The sequence below is a fragment of the Lissotriton helveticus genome, chromosome 6 (genome assembly GCF_964261635.1).
Source record: "Lissotriton helveticus chromosome 6, aLisHel1.1, whole genome shotgun sequence".
NCBI lineage: Eukaryota > Metazoa > Chordata > Amphibia > Caudata > Salamandridae > Lissotriton > Lissotriton helveticus.
This window is the reverse complement of record NC_136067.1, coordinates 758,923,954-758,942,340: the sequence shown is the minus strand read 5'-3', so window position 1 is coordinate 758,942,340 and position 18,387 is coordinate 758,923,954.

Sequence of the window (18,387 nt, the reverse complement as noted above, 5' to 3'; positions counted from 1 at the left end):
CCGTGTCCACATTATGGACGCACCAATCTGTGACACCGGGAACCAGGGAGAACAAGTCAGGGAACTGCCCAAGCAGCTGGCGGCAGTCACTCTGTTGCTCAGGGGTCAGGGAGGGTGAGAGGTTAACCCCGTCCACTGCCCCAGCTCGCTCGGAGGCTACCAAGAGGTCCAGAAGACGTTCGGTCTCCTCCTCCATTCCGTCATCGGTTGCCAAGAGCATGCCCACTTCGGACCTCTCCAAGTGGGGCTTAAGGCAGTTAACATGTAGGACCCTCAAAGGGTTTCTGGGAGATTGCAAGTTCACCAGGTAGGTGACAGGACTCTTGCGCTCCACAACCTCAAGTGGACCTGTCCACTTATCTTGAAGTGCACAAGGCTCCACTGGGGCCAAGACCCACACCTTTTGTCCAGGTTCAAGCTCCACCAGAGTGGCATTCTGGTCATACCACAGCTTCATCTCTTCCTGGCTGGCTTCCAGGTTTGCCTCAGCAAGTTGCCTGAATCGCCTGGTCTGGTTTCGGAAGGCCAGCATGTAACTGTATACATTCTGGGGAGGTTTCCTGGGAGATTGCTCCCAGCCTTCCCTAACCAGACTCAGAGGTCCTCGGACCGGGTGACCGTACAAAAGTTCGAAGGGACTGAACCCGACCGACTTCTGTGGCACCTCTCGGTATGCAAAGAGCAGGCATGGCAAGAGGACGTCCCACCTATGCCTCATTGGTCCTTCTAGGCCCATGATCATGCCTTTTAGGGTTCGGTTGAATCTCTCAACCAACCTGTTTCCTTGGGGGTGGTAAGAGGTGGTGAACTTGTAGGTTACACCACACTCTTGCCAAAGGGATTTTATATACTTCGATATGAAATTGGTGCCCCTGTCAGACACCACCTCTAGAGGGAATCCCATTCGGGAGAAAATTCCCATCAGTGCTCGTCCCACCACGGGGGACGTCACTGTTCTCAGAGGGATGGCTTCAGGGTACCGGGTGGCAGGGTCCACCGAGACCAGGATGAACCTGTTGCCCATGGCTGTCTTGGGGTCCAGAGGCCCCACAATGTCAATTCCCACTCGCTGGAATGGGGTACTGACGATGGGGAATGGTTGGAGGGGACCACACTTACCACTTGCCTGGCAAGTCTGGCAGGTCCTACAGTGAGCATCGGAGCTCCTGTGCATTTGGGGCCAATAGAAGTGGGTGACAAGCCTGTCATAGGTCTAGTCCATCCCCAAATGTCCTGCTAACGGCACATCATGAGCCAGCCCCAGTAGGAAGGCTCTGAACTTCTGGGGTACCACCAGCGCACGGGCTGACCCAGGTTCAGCAGCCTTAGGCTCTGAATACAGGAGATCGTTCTCCCAGTAGACTAAGTGTTTTCCGGACTGAACACCATTGGCCTGGTCTGCAGTCTGCTGCAGCATACCCACGAGAGAAGTGCACTCTTTCTGCTCCTTGCAGAATTCCTCCCTGGAGGGGCCTCCTTCTTGCTGCCAATGGGTCAGCTCTGGCAGGTCCCCCAGTTCGGCAATCTGTTCCCCGGTAGTCTCCAGGGCATCCCCTTCCAGGTCGGCCTCCTCCTGGGCCGTGGGAACTTAGGGGGCCGGCTGTCCGCGCCCCCTGCGCCTTCTCTCCCAGGCCGGTTCCTGGGCCTCTCCTTCAGGCTCCAGGACTTCTTCAACACCCCTACTGGCTGCTATGGACCGGGTGGTCACGCACGCCCAGTCGGGTAGAACCACCATCCGCAGATGAGTCGTTTTCTCCACCTTTCCCCAAGGGGAGTTCTCTAAATCGTTCCCTAGCAGACAATCTACAGGCATGGAGGTCCTCACAGCGACTAGGAGAGTACCAGAGACCGCCCCCACTCAAAGGGAACCTGAGCCATCGGACACTGGCTCTCAGAATTGTCATCATTGACAACCCTACAATAGGCGTGCAGTACCACCTGCTCCTGAGACACCAAGTGCTGCCGGAAGGCAGTCACACTGGCTCTTGTGTCTCGAAGAGCCTCCGCCTTCTTACCGTTGATGGTCACTACCTGCCCATATTTCTTAGTGTTACTGGGTAGGTAGTTCTCGGGGACCATCTCCCTGTCTCCTAGCGAGACTAGGGTCATCTCTACGGAATCCCCACCCTCTTGGACTGCTACTTCCCCAAAATTAACGCTAGTCATTTGCCGGAGTGGAGCACCAGTGGCTGCGGGTTTTCCAAATAAGCGACATTTAGGATCAGTGGCAATGTGACCCTGGTTGCCGCACCTAAAACAGGTGATGGGCCCTCTCTAAACAGGTCTACCTGTCGGGGCCCCGGTCTGCTTCGGGGGTGGAGGAGGCTGAGAACCTTTCCCTTGGTTCCCTTGGGGATTACTTTGGGGGCCTTTTTGGAACCCTTTTGGTTTTCCCCTGTCCCCCCCACTCTTCTGCAGGGGACCCTGCCCACCTTTAGCTGAGTCTCCCACTGGACCCTTGTGGACCCTGGTGCTGAGCCAGCGGTCCGCTTCCTCAGCAAGCTTCCTCGGGTTGGACAGCTTGCTATCGATCAGGTTCTGGCGTAGCTCAGGAAAACAATTAGCGGACAAGTGCTCCCATGCCACTAAATGAAGAAGCCCTTGAAAATCATCCACTTTGCTACCCTTCACCCAACCATCCAGCGCTCTGCAGAAAAAGGTCACATACTCCACATACGTACCCCCAGGAATCTTAGTACAACCCCTAAACCTCTGTCAGTACATCTCCGGGGTTAACCCAAACCTGGTCATTAAGGCATCTTTCATGTGTTGGTAGGAATTGTACACCTCGGAAGGAAGATCTAGCAGGGTGTCCCGCCCCTGAGTCAGGAACCGCCCCCGCAACCCCGCTCCCCAATCTTTCTCAGGGACCCGGTGGGAGGACATGGCTACCTCGTAGGCCCGAAACCACTGCCCTATGTCATCCCCCTTAAAGTATTCCTTCACCACATCTTTCGGTACGTAGACCCATGACTCTACCTACACCGGCGTTGTGCTGCCACCATGAGCTGTGTCCAAGTTTTTTTATTTCAGCTCCAATTCTTTGAGTCGTATCTCATGCTCTAGCTGGAGTTTCTTCTCCGCCATCGCCATCTGTCCATTCAATCTTGCCATCTCAACTTTATGCGCTCTGGTCGCGGCCCTGTCCGCCAGCTCCTCTGGTGACAGGCCTTCGTGCACCTCGACAAGGTTATCTGGTGGATCCACCATCAGCTGATTCTCTGGCTCTCTCGATTCTTTCCAGGCTCTCAATGCCTTGATGATTTGGGCTTTGTTTTTGCACCCGCTTTGGGCGACTCGGAACTTTAGGCAGTAACCTTTCAGCTGCTCTACTTTGTAATTTTCAAGCCCTTCCCAATCGACATCATCCAATCCAGAGATGATAGAGGCTGCTCTCACTGGGAGTAAACCAGGCATGGTTTGACGATACGAGATCTCTCGGCAAGACAATAAATCTGTGGCTTCGTTATAGGTCTGCTCTCACTACGTGGTGATCAGTAATTCACTGTACATAAATCATAAATGCAAATTCGAAATCCTCACCGCTGCCGACAATATTAGAATCAGAGGTCTCTGGTTGGCACTGGTATGCACTTGTGACAAGCAGGGACCTTCTCCTCTAGTCAGGGCAAGGGAACTACTCCGTAAGAATAACCCCTGCTCACCCTCTAGGTTGCGTGGCGCGATCAGACAAGGCTAATCCTCAGGGCGATAGTTAGTTAAGCATTTAAACAGTAAACCCACGGACCCACCACAAATGGACACCAGTCGTAAGGTTGTATCAAAAATACGTGGACTTTATGTAAAAATACTTCATATGCAGGATTATCACAAGACCATATAACGTTTAGCGATTGAGGGCCACCAGATTTAAATAGGCAATTGTTCTTAAGTGTTCTTGGTTAGCAAGGTACGATGACAGGGAAAACAAACGTTACGGACCCTGGATCCGATGTGAACTCGGGATAGAGTTCAAGTGTACCTTGCGTTGAGTTTCCGAGGCACTTCAGGCACGGCTACTGGTGAGGGCGGACCCGGGACGAGGCCAACGGTTCTCCAAAGGATCTGTCCGGCACGGAGCCCCCTCGAGGTGCGAGGTGGGTGAGCGGGATGGAGTGGAGGGTTGTGGCGATCCGGGGTCTGATGCAGCTAACGGGGCGAGGTGCCGTTCAGGCCTGCGGGGCGTACTACTTCTTAGCACACCAGGTCGTACCTGTGGATCTGTGTGGGGCATCGCGTTCTCGGGCAGACGGGTGCAGCACCGGGCTTCCGGTACCACTGTACGGAGGCCTTTCTTGAGGTGCGGCACGAGCCTTAGTATGCAGGAGGGCAAAGCGAGACAGTCGGGTACGTTACGACGTACGGACCGTCTGAGGCTATCAGATGCGCTCCGTGCAGATTCCGGCGGGAGAAAATGAGAGGCGCACAACGGGCTCCATGGCAGGCGAGGTGACAGGAGAGCGGGCAGACCGGCACTGAAGCGGAGAGCGACTCAAGCTTGAGCGGGGCTCTCGGCGGCGGGGCGACCAGGCTCCGAGCTGTCACGACCTTAGGAGGGGCGAAGGCACCCGAGTCACAACTCCGGCGAGGGAAAAGAACTTAAGGCCCAACAGCAGACGAGCACAGGCAGAATAGAACCCAATGGTCCTGGGGTTCCGTTCAGGGGGCAAGCTCGAGATCAAGCCCTTGGAGATTGTTTCAGGCACAAGTGTACAAAATCCTCTCTGGTCTTTTCCTCTCCGTTCTCAGCAAGGCACCACTGCAGGCCAGTCCTTCAGGGCAAAGACCGGTTTCCTTCCTTCAGCTTCTCTTGGTCCTTCTAGTCAGGCAGTGGTTCGTCGTGGTCAAAACAGGATCTGATTTGCTAGGAGCAGGGCTCCTATATTTATACTCAGTTTCTTTTGTCTTTGCAGGCCAGGGGGCCTGAGCCTGGTTCAACCCAGTTTTGAAGCACTCCGTTGACAGGAAGCTGCTGTCTTCTTTCAGGGTGCAGGGCAGGGACATCAGACGCTCCGCAGGAGGTGGAGCCAGCATTGTGGTGGTGGAGCACAACCCTATTCAGAGTCAAGGACTACTCCGCCCACCCATCCTGGTGTAAGCACCCTATTCACCACCTCTTAACCCTGACTGTCCCCGGGAATTCCCCAGCCCTGTCACTAACACAAACCCACACAGCAGATACACATCCTGGCAAAGGCGGGCTGAAATAGTTAGGCGAGCAAATGCTAACTTTCTAAAAGTAGCATTTGCAAACACAGGATATTAAAATAAACCTTGCTAAAGGAAGTATTTCATTATTCTGAGTTCAGGCATACTAAATTTCACATGCCACCGTGTTCCCTGAGCCTGCCCGGACTATAGCATGTAATAATTCCGGCAGCTCACCTTGGCCTAAGAGAACAGGCAGCCCTTCAATAGTGAAGAACGAAAAGGGCGGTAATTCACTATTAGGACATGCCACACACATTATAGCTTGTCCTACCTTACGCTTACAAGGCACCCTGCCCATAGGCCTACCATAGGGGTGACTGATATGAAGGTTAGGGAAGGTTTAGGAACAGGATTAATATGGTGGCGGTGTCTATTAGACACCGCCAGCCATATTATGATGGGCTTGGTGAGATGCCCTTCCGTGGCGGTGATGCCGCCACGGAAAGGCTTGCGGTCTTCACTCTGGGAAACCATTGCGGGCCCCCAGAGTGAAGGAGAGGTGGGGTACACACGGGGGGTACCTGTGGTACCCCTCAGCATTTGCATACACGAAGCAGCAGGCACCGCGCGGTGCCTGCCGCTTCATGTATGCAAATGCATGCATGCCTTTTTAACATTGTGGCAGGCGGTGCAGAGAGCAACGCCTGCCACAATGTTGAAAATGAGGGATGCGCCCGCCACTGTGGCAGGCGCATCTTAATGCCACCATCGGGGCCCCGGCCCTTAAGGCGGGTGGTCCCTTTTTCCGATGGGATGGCGGGCGGACAAAGTCCGCCCGTCATCCTAATAGGGGCCTAAGTACCAAAAACACCTGTGTTTCCAGATTTTCACCTCAGTAAGCCAACACCTAAATGTACACGTTATCAAACCAGTGCTTATAAGTATTTGTGTTATAAGTGTAGATAGATTTCACTTGCATTGAATTTGTGTTCCTCACAGATAACCACATTTTTAATGCATCCTTGAAACAATCGGAAACTACTAGTCCCAATGGAGAACAGATCTCCTTTTTGGAAATGAATCCTTATTCCTTTCATAGTTCAAATTGTTATTTTTCACAAACATCCTATATTTATTTCCTTCACCATCACTTTTTTTAAGTTATGCTGTGATGTCTTACACTATGCTTTTCAAGACTTTTTTCGACCACTGACGTTCCAGGGACCAAAGCTATGTTTTTCATCTAGGAGCATCTCTTTTCACAATGTGAAACATGGTTACTAGGGCCTGAGAATATTCATGGTTTATTGGGCTGTGAAAATTGGAGTAATATTGCCACTCGTAACCTAGAGTCCCACCGCTTTTGGATCGTAATTATGAATAGAAGCCAAGAAGAAACTAGCTTATGAACTATAAGTGTGATTGAAAACTTCTACAAAGATGTTATTCAATGGATAATGTTTGCAAGTCTCCGAACACAGCCAATGATCTTCAGCCATGTCACAGAATCCACAGCAACTAAATTAGTGTTATAAAGACACTTCAAAATAATAGAATTTCACCTCATACACTTCAATAGCAATTGCATTTCTGTATTCACACAGCAGTAATTTGTCTGCTATTGTAAAACCATTCAGATGTTTCAGTGCCCATCTCCAGAACAATAGCAACTTATCTTGGACCCTCCTTAGTTGGCTAAGTGCCCACCTTGTTGAACTTCAGGTGTGTGGGGAAATGTTTTGTGCCCAGACATGGACACCTTGAATATTAGTACAAGTCCACCGACTTGTCAATGGGTGCTACAGATAGGTTTGGTGCTAGTACAGCAGATATTTCACACATGGCATTCGAGGCTTTATATCTGAAAACATCAGATTGTGGTTGAAAACTTCCAATGCCTGGGTGCCACCTGGTCTGGTAGCGTGGACTCTGGCTCCCAACACAGCAAGGATAGGGTTGACAACAATGTACTTTCTAGGGTATGGGCCGGGGGTTCAAATTTGAATACCACACAACCATGCAAACTAGAAGAAGGCTGTCAACAGATCCAGATTCTGGGTAACCACCCCATGTTACTGTTCTGCTTCACCAGCTTGGGGGTTAAAACTGAAGTAATCCTTGTGAGTACTCTTAGGGCAATTGAAAAACACACATGTATAGGATTTCCTGCAGTGTGGATGAAGGTGCGGGATGAAGAACGTACACCAAAAGAAACTGAAAGGGTAAACTTTTACCCTGGACTTCAGGCAACACAAATTATGGTACAACTAAGTGCTGAAGCAGCTGGTGGAAGGAAACCTTGTGTGTATAAGCTGGCAAAGTCACAGATCTTCTCCTAAAGAGCTCCTGTATTCTTCTGAGCTGTTGCTTTCTTAGACAGAGTATGTCTAGTCTGAATGGCAAATGACTGAATCTTCCCCTCATTTAGAAGTCTGTAATCACATAAAACAAGTCACTATTACTTCTTCTTGATTCTTGTGCACAAGCTTATCCCTTTCTTAAAACTATTGGAGTGAGCACAGAGTGCTACCGCTAGATTTCTGTTTCCTCAGCGACACTTAAATGGAGCCAACTTTGGGTCCTTAAAGGGCCAAAATAGCTGGCCACAACTCACAGAGATTCAGAACAAGATAGAAATATAGGTAGGTATTGGGAGTATTTTGGTATAGGCAGCTCTACAACTTCAAAGGGGTAATGGTTTGGCAGCCCCACCCACAAGATCACTGTAGTATGAGTAGAAGAGACAGGAAGCTAAGCATTCAGGCTTCTAGGTTAATAGAGGCCTACTAGGTCTCAAAAAGAGCAAGCCACAATTTTGGGCTGGAAGACATATGGAGTTAGATGGATATTGCTGTGTACTTGGGTAGATACACACACAGACCTCACACTAAACCTGACTCAGACATAGGCATGCAAATCACCCTCCATACATTCTAAAGGCTCTATATAGTAAAGGACACCAATTAAGGGAGATTGGGGAAAAAAGGTTACATTGAGATGCCAATATGTTCCTCCCCCTGAAGGTTGCAGGTAACCAACCTATGTCTAACATGCTGTCATCCCCAGTGCCAGTCCCAATAAGTACAGGAGAGGGCAGTAGACTTCTCTATAAGTGTGCTCCCCATTCATTCCTTATAGCACAGTGTAATAAGGCACGGCAGCGGCACACTGGTTGAAGTTGACTGAAGAACTTTATTCTAGATCACGAGTATCTGCAGGCGAGATGTCTCATCCATAAAGCGCTGGCAGGAACTGAAATCCTCCACATTCTAGAGCAACTCAAGGAGATGAAGCTTTTAGAAAGAGGAACTCCAGCACCGCTGTGAAGCATGGAACAGTATAACTACGTAGACAGCTACAAAGGTAAAGATGACTAACCCTGGGAGTAGTTCGCAAAGTAGCTCTATGCCTAGGTGCGCAAAGTGCACTTCCACTACACGAGCTACGCGTAGCGTTATGCGAACTGCATAGTGCGCTGTTCGCGATGATTGCACAGTGCCGGTGCTTGACCGCACAGTGCAATCATTGAAAACGGCATCTTGCACAGTGCGAGCTGTCATTTTCTGTTGCTAGAGTAGATTTTTACTCGAGTGGCAGCTTTCTCAATGCGGACTGGTAGTTTCTCATTGTGAGCGGTCGTGCCCATACGCGACCACTCGCAATGAGAAACCTGACCTCCCCAGGTTGAGAATCTCTCCGGGAGGTTTATTTTCCACGCTCGTGATCGCGAACGAGGAAAAAGTCTCGCCGGGTGTCATTTTGCTCGCTCGCGGTCGCCAACTTGACGTTGAGGACCGTGAGCAAGCAAAAAATTACCGCTACGCTACGTGTGTTCGCATTGTGCTACATGCAATTTGTGTAGTGCGAAGTAGTGCAAACTTCGCAAACTACGCGAGCATAGCATAGTTGTCCACCCAGGATTAAAGATGACACGCAGGTCATTACACATCTTCCCCTTTTACACAATAAAACAAAAAGGCAAAACACAGGAGCAACAGGAATACAAGGGAAAAGGATGTAGAAACAAGTAAAGAGCTAAGAAAATATTAATTTAGAACAAAATCATATAACTTTGCTGGAATCTTCGTAACAAGAGAACTCTTTCGTAATGCATGTAACCCATCAGAAATTTGACCACTGGCGCTCAGCTCAATTTGTAAATTAGAGCGCATAAGAGCAATCCTATTTAAATTCCAGATGCAACCATCACTCAGTTTCACAGCATTTTGGAAGAGTTTTTATACAACAAAAGGAGCAGAGAACTTAGAGACCCCTGACTCTGCCACCCACACATACGCGAGTGCCGGAGACTGCGTGTCTAGCATCAAAATATTCTTTTCTCTTGGTAATTTTCAAGTTTTGAACTTCTCGCCAGGATGGCAAGTCCTAACATTCACCATGGAGCCTCACATCAGAATTATTATCTAAGTCCACATTCACAATTTTGTCCCTCATCCACGCTGGATACATGTGAGTGTTAGGACTCCGTCCCCGAAACAGCTCAAAGGCAAACTTCTTTGTAGTGGAGTGGGGCGTGAGGCGGTAGACCGCCACACATTCTACGACATATGTTTTCTAATCTTTATTCAGTGCTTTGGCCAGTTGAATGGATTCTTTCAAGACACGATTAAATCTCTCCACCATTCTATTTGTTTCAGGATGGTAGAGAGTGCAACGCTTGTGTCTGATAAATGCTTTTTGTTAAATAACCTTCTATTTCTCTTGAGACAAGTTGGACTCCATTGTTGGTTAAAAGACAGTCTGGAAGCCCTTCTTGTGAGAAAACTTCATCCAGGAACTTGCTGACAGCCCTAGTCTCAATATTACGTGTGTGCTTAATCTCTGGTCACCTAGAGAACATGTCAATCAATATTAAGACCTTAGGATTTACCAGAGCTGCTCGTAATGGGACCTAGAAGATATATAGCCACCTCTTGCCAACAACGATCAGAGTCTCATGCACAACCATAGGTTGGGTTCTGGTGCTTTAGACCTTATCACAAGCATTACATTCAGCACAATCTCTCACAATGCGCTAAACAAGGTGATCAATGCTACGCCATCAGAAGTGTAATCAAATCCTCTCTTTAGTCTTAGAGATGCCCTGATGTCCCTGATGAGCTTGGTGAACAATGATTTTTCTGTCAAATAGGGGAGGAATACGTTTTGTGCCCCTCCAAAGTAGACCAGAGGAAACTGACAATTCGTGACACACATTCAAAATTTGTGTGTGTCCTCACTCAGAATTGTTATGCCCCCCTCACCCATCAATCACCAATTTGCAGACCTCAAGAATCCTAGGGTCACTTTCCATGGAAGATTTCCACTCACTCTCACTCAAGACATCTGTCATTACCTCACACACTCTCTGATCATCACCCTCCCACATGTCTCCTGAGGTGTCAGGGCTGGAATCAGAATGCCTTTGGACAAGTCGGGAAAGACATTCTGAGACTTTGTTCTGAGCATCGGGTATGTAGTTAACCACAAAGTCATAATCTTGGAGAGCATCTATCCATCTGGCAATTCTAGAGTATACAGCATCCAGACCCTTCTTCATGAACTAGTCTTTCAATGGCTTATGATCAGACTGTACAATTAATGAACTCCCCAAAAGAAACTTCTTGAGTTTCTTGATTGCCCAAAAATTGCAGAGAGTCTCTTTCTCTATGACAGAGTAATGAATTTCTGGATCCACCAGTGCTCTTGAGAGAAACATGATAGTAATCTCCCTTCTATCCTTCACCCGCTTAAAAGCAGAGCAGAGACCCTTGGAGCTAGCATCAGTGACGAGAAAGGAATGCCCATTAGTATCAACACTTTGAAGAGAGTGTGCTCTACACAAAGCTTCTTTTATATCATCAAATTCAACTTGACATTGTAATGACCAGGTATATTTTACACATTTCTTCAAGAGAGGCCTTAGGGTGAAGGTGCGGGAAGCAAATTGTGTGACAAATTTGTTGTGGTATTTGGCCATGCCAAGAAAGGTAAAAAATTCATCTCTGGATTTGGGCAATGGAAGCTTCTTAATGGTCTTGACTAAATGATCTCTTGGCTTCACACCCTTCTTAGATAACTTGTGTCCCAAGTAGTCAATATCAGGGAGGTAAACTTGCATTTGTTCTCACGCAAGGTCAACACGCGTGACATAAAACGTGCGAATGAATACCACTGGAGCTAGCCAGTCACTTGCCTCAGTTTCAACTCTAATCCCTTCTTTCTGTAGCTTTAGTAATTCCTTTTGCATGGGCTCTCACAGAACTATTGGTACATTTGGCACTTTGCATGTGACAGTGGTGCGACCAGGCCTCAAAGTAATCTTCTCCGTGTAGTTAGACAAACAGCCCAATTTTTTCACTGAAGACCTGCCAAACTCAGTGTGTAAGTTATCCACTTGAATAATGTTGGCGGATTCGGGCGTATCAGCAACTTCAGTATGTGATGGTGTATCAGCAACTTCAGGACGTGATGATAGTAAGTCACGCTTTAAAACAATACATGGATCTCCACTAGGAATTAGCATCACACCGAGATCAGCTTGATGGATCCAGCTTACGATGCTGTCACGTCTGGAGGAGATGTAGATTTTCCCTGCGGTAAGTGAGCCTCTGTATTCGATGTCACCCTCAAAGTAACCAAATAATTTTATTGGTTGATCACCGTAAGCAAGTGGCCGGAATCGAAAAGCATATTTACGGGGTGACCATTTACTCACACAATGTCAATTGGGTTTTTACGCTTGCAGTTAATTTCCTGAGACAAGATCTCACCGCAATGTAATTCCTCAGAATCAGAGTCCAACTCACTTCAAATCCAAACTTCTTTCCCATGTGTGTTCTTTTTAAATTTCAAAGCTCTCCAGGCTTTTGCCACGTGGCCAACTTTCCCACACTTTGGACATTTGGAGTTCAACGCTGGGCAAGACTTGTCATTTGCCAGGTGGCCTACCATGTCACATCGGTAAAACGTCTCCAAGAAGCCTTTATTTTGTTTCAAAGGTTGCAGTTCAATTTGCTGAAAAGTTTTTATTTTGGTTACACTTTGTACCTAATCACCACCAGATGTGTTGGTAGGGCCATTCTCCTTCTTTATCACTTCAACACAAACAAGGGAGCGTTCGATACATTTGGCAATAGAGATGACTTCATCTAACTTAGGATCATCTTTTTGCCATAGTTCATCTTTGACTTTCTCTATGGCGCAATCCAACATAAACTGGTCACGTATGCGTTCTTCAAGTGCACCTTCAAATTTGCAAGTTAAAGCCAGTTTGCGCAAATGAGTCACATAAACTTCGACAGACTTTGGGGTTGTTGTACCTGCTTCCCAAGTGATAATGTTCTAGGATGGTACTGACTTTGGGGAGGTAGTGTATGTCCATTTTTTTAAACAGCGGGGCTTGGCGGTTCGCACACAGTACCTGGCATTTGTAGAACATTGATGATCGATAGTCACACAGGGAGCTGTAAGCCTTGTTACTGTAGATGTGTTGGGACGTCTGTGGTTCTGAAGCGTAGAAGGTTGTGGGTATGTTTCTTGGTTGTCACCAGTGTAATAAGGCACAGCAGCATCACACTGGTAGAAGTTGAGTGAGGAACTTTATTCTAGATCACGAGTATCTGCAGGCAAGACTTCTCATTCACACAGTGCTGGCAGTAACTGAAATCCTCCACATTCAAGAGCAACTCAAGGAGATGAAGCTTCTAGAATGAGGTACTCAGCTCCGCTGTGAAGCATGGAACAGTATAACTGTGTAGACAGACAGTAGAAAGTAAAGATGACACGCAGGTCATTACACACAGCACTGTGGTCTCTAATCAGTAAACAGAGAGGTTGCTCAGTGAGCTCTATGATTGTTGGGCTCATGGGGGACAAAACAAAAGAAGCAAGAAGAAAACAATACAAACCAGGGTAGTATAGCTTCCCAGGGAACAATACAGGCCTTTTATTTCCAGCACCTCCCTTTCTCATAACTGTCTCAACTTGGAAAACCTAATATACATGATCTAATGTCAGAAACCTGCATATGTAAAGATCCACACATTTTGATATGAGAAATCAGGAATTTCAATTAATACCAACAAATGCATTGTAACCATAAATTAAACTTTGATGTAGGAATCAGTTTTTGAATGAGGCCTTTTTTTTAAAGAAGTCACTAGTGAAAAGAAACAGAATTAACAATGAAGCATGTATGAAATTGAGCAAACTAACCAATAGGAATTATGACTTTCACCCCAACAGTAAATGTTATTATATTGGCCAGTTGTTCTATTGCTGTAGAAACATATTTTTGCTTTTCATGAGACAGCTTGTAAATGGACCAAAATCAGGAGACAGGTTTAGTCAAGAAGTGACTCGACTAACAAGATCGGGGTTACTCAACAAATGTATCTGTATTCATGCAAAACTTTCTAGAGCTCATTTAATTCAAGTAGATGAGATCAATGGGCACATGCATCATTGGTTTTTGCATTCGCAAACGGTGCGAATCGCAAAAATCGGCCGTTTGCGAATGCAAATCCAATTTTTGAGATGCATCAATTTCTTTTTTTTCCGCAATTTAGGAAATCACAATTTTTTTGCGATTTCTTAAATTGCGATTGCATTTAAGAAATCGCAATTTTGCAATTTCTTAAATGCAATGCATCATTGAAAAAAATTGCGATTTCGCAAATTGGAAGTGTTAAATTAGCATGAAGTCAACCTTCATGGTAATTTAAGAAAAGTTTCAAAATTGCACAAAAGTGCATTTTTGACACTTTCATTTTACACACATACATGCCCTTGGGCATGTATGTGTGAAAAATGGACTGTATGTTAGATTTCAGGGGTGCAGGGGGGGTCCTTTGGACCCCCCCTGCTCCCTAGAAATTGCATTCTCATTTTGCGATTCCTTAATTGCGAATCGCAAAATGAGAATGCCTTACCATTGATTCCCATGGGCCTCTAGAAATTGCATTCTCATTTTGCGATTCCTTTTTTGCGATTCGCAAAATTGGGAATCGCAAATAAGGAAAAATTAGAAATCGCAAAAATATATGCGAATTTTTGATGCATAGGTATTTGCGATTTCTAAATTGCGATTCCTTAATTTTCGCAATTTAGGAATCGCAAATACCTACAATGATGCATGTGGCCGCAAGTCCATTATCCAGTTAAGTGTATATTTCTACAGATTTGCTTGATAGCTGATCAGGATTAGCAGCATTGATGTGAAAGAAGGCACTGGGCAGGAATAGGTGCTGTCGGACACTGAAGCAGAACACAAACATCTCAGATTGATGGATACATAGCAGTGAGAGAGCCAGAACTTCTGGTACTCACATTTTATTCTTGTGATGGATTTGATTGAAATTGCACTCCATCCTACCCTTTGGTTTTCTGTGAATAATGTCATGAAGTGACACAGCACTACATAAAACATACCTTAGTGTCAATAGGAGTTGGTGTCAAGAATCAACAATGGACCTCCTTAGCATCAGTAAAAGTGTGGAAACAACGCCAAAAATAACCATGACAGTATATCAGATCATTAAATGGGAGGAGCTGCAATCCACATATTTATTTGCAGTCCTCTTGGGTCCGACTACATTCCACTGAAAAAAAACAATCCCCCAACCTAATTGGTTTCTTAGTGAAAACTCCGGAAGACTAATACAACTGCATTGGGATCATTCTACTGGATGGAATTATCTCCTCATCATCCAAGAATGTTACCTCGCCTTAAACCACCTCAAACAATTTCAGGTTGTCTCATTTAATTACAATGGGTCAAACCTTATATATAATTTGGCTGAAACCAGAGAACAAAACACAAATTGGAGTTTGGGTACTGTATGGCTTTGGGAAAACACAAGTTCTAGATTACAGATATTGTTATACAAATTACTCATGAAATGAGCATTTCACTATGCTCGAAACGTGTGTCCCATGCTGCGCTACTTCTAGCTGAATACTTCCTTAAAACATGTATGCAATTGACATGTGCTGTTTAATTTTCAACCTGTCTGTGGACTTATGTTAAATTCACAAGAATGACTGTCAGCCTAGCTCATGTAATGATAATCAATATTTCACTTTCTACAATTCTACAGAAATCATTCAGGCTTAGCGATCATGTCAACTGAGAAATGGCCAACTGGGGTTAAACATGGTGTAAAAAGAAATGGTTTCCAGGGTAGGACAATGAAATTGAACTTGAAATTCACTGTCCCATAATGCTCACTGATTCCTGGCACACAGTTGTAGCAAAACGTCCTTTTCTACATATTCACCCCACATTTTCACCTTTTTCTGGACCCTATTTTTGCCTGTATTATGACTCTGGGACACTACTAATAAGTGCCACAATGCATATTTTTTAGCTCGGAGAAAATGGACAATTAGTTGGAGTGCCTGGCAGTCCACCAAGAGTAATGATAGTATTCGTCCAGTCAAGGTTCCAGTAATTAAAATCTGGGCTCAGTCCCTGGTAGCTATGGCATAAAACAGACAGGCTTAACTTAAGAAAATGTGCAAAGCATTTGGAAGTGCCAAAACAACTACAAGTCAAAAATTTAAAACAATGAAAATTCTACTATAATTTCTAAAATTAGAGAATATTATAATAAATAAGCTGAGACCACATGAGAAAAATCAAATCAGGGGAACAGCAGATATGAATTTTTAAAGTTTTAAATAAAGGTAGTGGCAAAAAGTACAAAGCACCAACCAAGGGTATCCAGGTCAAAGTCAAATGTTAAGGCTGACCGCAGTGGATTGCCTGTAGAAAATGTAACTTCAGAATTGGAAACATTTATGTAGAAAAAGGAGTCATTGAGGACTCTTCGGTAGGGCAAGTTTTAAGTTGGATTTGAAGCAAGGCTCTGCAACAGCGTGTTGCTGAAGAGCGATGTCCCAGTGCAGTTTTAGATGAAGGCGGGAAAGCACCTAGAGGGTGAAGTAATAAGTTTGTACCCAGGTAGGTCTCAACATTGGACAGATGCTGCTCAGAGTGGGTGCCGATAAAATTCTCTATGTTAGGACTTACACACGTTTTGGAAGTTGTTAGACCTATCGGCCTTAGGGTGGTCTTCCCCCACAATTTGTGCCTGCTTGCCTCCAATTTTGATGAGCTAATTTTGGTAGACCTTAGGACTTTGTGCACTTACCACTGCTAACAACTCCTAAAGTGCTTGTAGTCACTCCCCTAAACCTGGTTTGATTGGCATAAACCAAGCTGGCATATTTAATTTACCTGTTAGTCCTTTGAAGAGTGATATACCATATATCCAGGGCCTGTAAATAAAACCTATCAGTGTGCCTGCAGTACTCATTGTGCCACCCACCTAAGTGGCACTTTAAAACTTGTCGTAGGCCTGCCATTGCAGCCTGAATGCAGTGTCACACTGCCATGTTGACTTGATATTTAGAACCTCTGCCAAGCTTTAAACTCCCCTTTTATTATATATAAGTTACCCCTAAGGTGGGCCCTAGGTAGCCCATAGGCAGGGTGCTGTGTAATTAAAAGGTAGGACATGTACGTTTAAGTTTTACAAGTCCTGGTAGTGAAAAGCTCCCAAACTTGTTTGACAGTACTGTGAGGTCTACCCTCCCATAAGATAACATTGGGGTTTCCTTATTTCATCTTATAAGCTGTTATTCCTAATGGGTAAAGGAGGATTTGTAGTGTTTAGTACCTATGGAATTGTAATGATAAATCCTGTTTGCTGCCAAAGTTAAATTTATTATTACATTTAAAATGCCACTTTTAGAAAGTCTTCATTTTCCTGCTCTTACACAAATGTAACAACCATTTCTCATGATTCGGCGGAAGTCAGGCGTTTACAGGAAGTCAGGCAAACCCAGAAAGGAGCGCAGTGGGTAGACAGGCAGGCCGTGCTGTGCATGGAGCATGAAGCAGAGTTCGAGCCCAGGGTGTGCCATCCTAGGAGCCGTGCCGTGGACGTGAAGAGCGGTGAGGTGATCAGTAAAGTTAGGTGGCGAAGGCATTGAGCTAAGCCAAGTTATAGCTGGTAGCAACGCCGGCCGACAGCGGGAGCGGCGGCTTCAAGGAGCAACTCCCGGGGCAGCAGCTCCATGGAACAACACCCAGTCTCCCCTTTCCACCCTTCCAAAATCTGACTCGACCCGTCCTCCAAGCAGCGCCCGCTTAGCATTACACAGCACCACCAAATAACAATAACTGGTGACAACCACACAGAGTGATGTGTAGCAAGCGCGTCCACCATTAGGGGTGGTTGCGGGGTGTGAGCCCGGGGAGCCCATGGAGGCAGCCCGACTAGGTCAGGTGTGGCTTGTGGACTATCAGTGAGCCCTGCTCGCTCAAGAGAAGTGCAAGAGCGTGTTCAAGGGCGGCAGGAGGGTAGTGCATGGTTGGCGAAATAAAGAATTCTTGGGTTGCCTGCCCCTCCTAGCTGTGCGCCTTACAGGGGCTGTTACACTGTTACATTTCAACTTCGGACCTGGCCAGACCTCGATTTTGACTAGGACTTTGGTCCCTGGCCCCGTCCTTCGATCTCCGTCCCTGACCCCCTGAAAACAGAGCATTATTCCCAGGACATGCAGGATAAATGTGCCTTACTTGGTGGCCCTTGTGCTCTTGACAACTAAAGACCACATTAGCTTGCGGGTTGAATTAAAACCGCTATTTAATTTTCCAATTTAAGCCACGTTGAGTTGTTACCGACCAGCTAAGCCCTAACTTTGCAGAGACATTAAAAGTCTCCTACTATAAACATAAACACTAAAATAGCACTTTCTAGTGGTAATATCACAAAACTACAGATCATTTGATAGCTAGACAGATATGAGGTTGGGGAATGAAAGGCGGAGCATTACAAGTGTTATCAATAGTCAGAAAAAAAAAACCAAGATCCTCAAAGTACCCACCAACGCAACCACCAGTGGCCAGGAAAATGCGGCTGCAATGGTTTCGATGTCCAACATGGAGCACGAGATGTTGGTGGCATTAGATAGTGAAATAGAAGGAGCAGGGTTACCACTTGTGAAAACATCAAAAATGTGCTACCAACCCAAAATCTATAGAATTTTTTTTTGTAAAAGACGCTGCGGCAGTGCTACATTTCGCCAACAAAACACAAAAGGGACTCCCCTTCTCACTATACCCAGAAAAAAACGCTCCAAAAGGAATAGGGAGAACAGCCACAACAGGTCTATCAACCGAGCTCATACAGAGAAACAGTAATGGAAGGCAGCAGTATTTGTTAT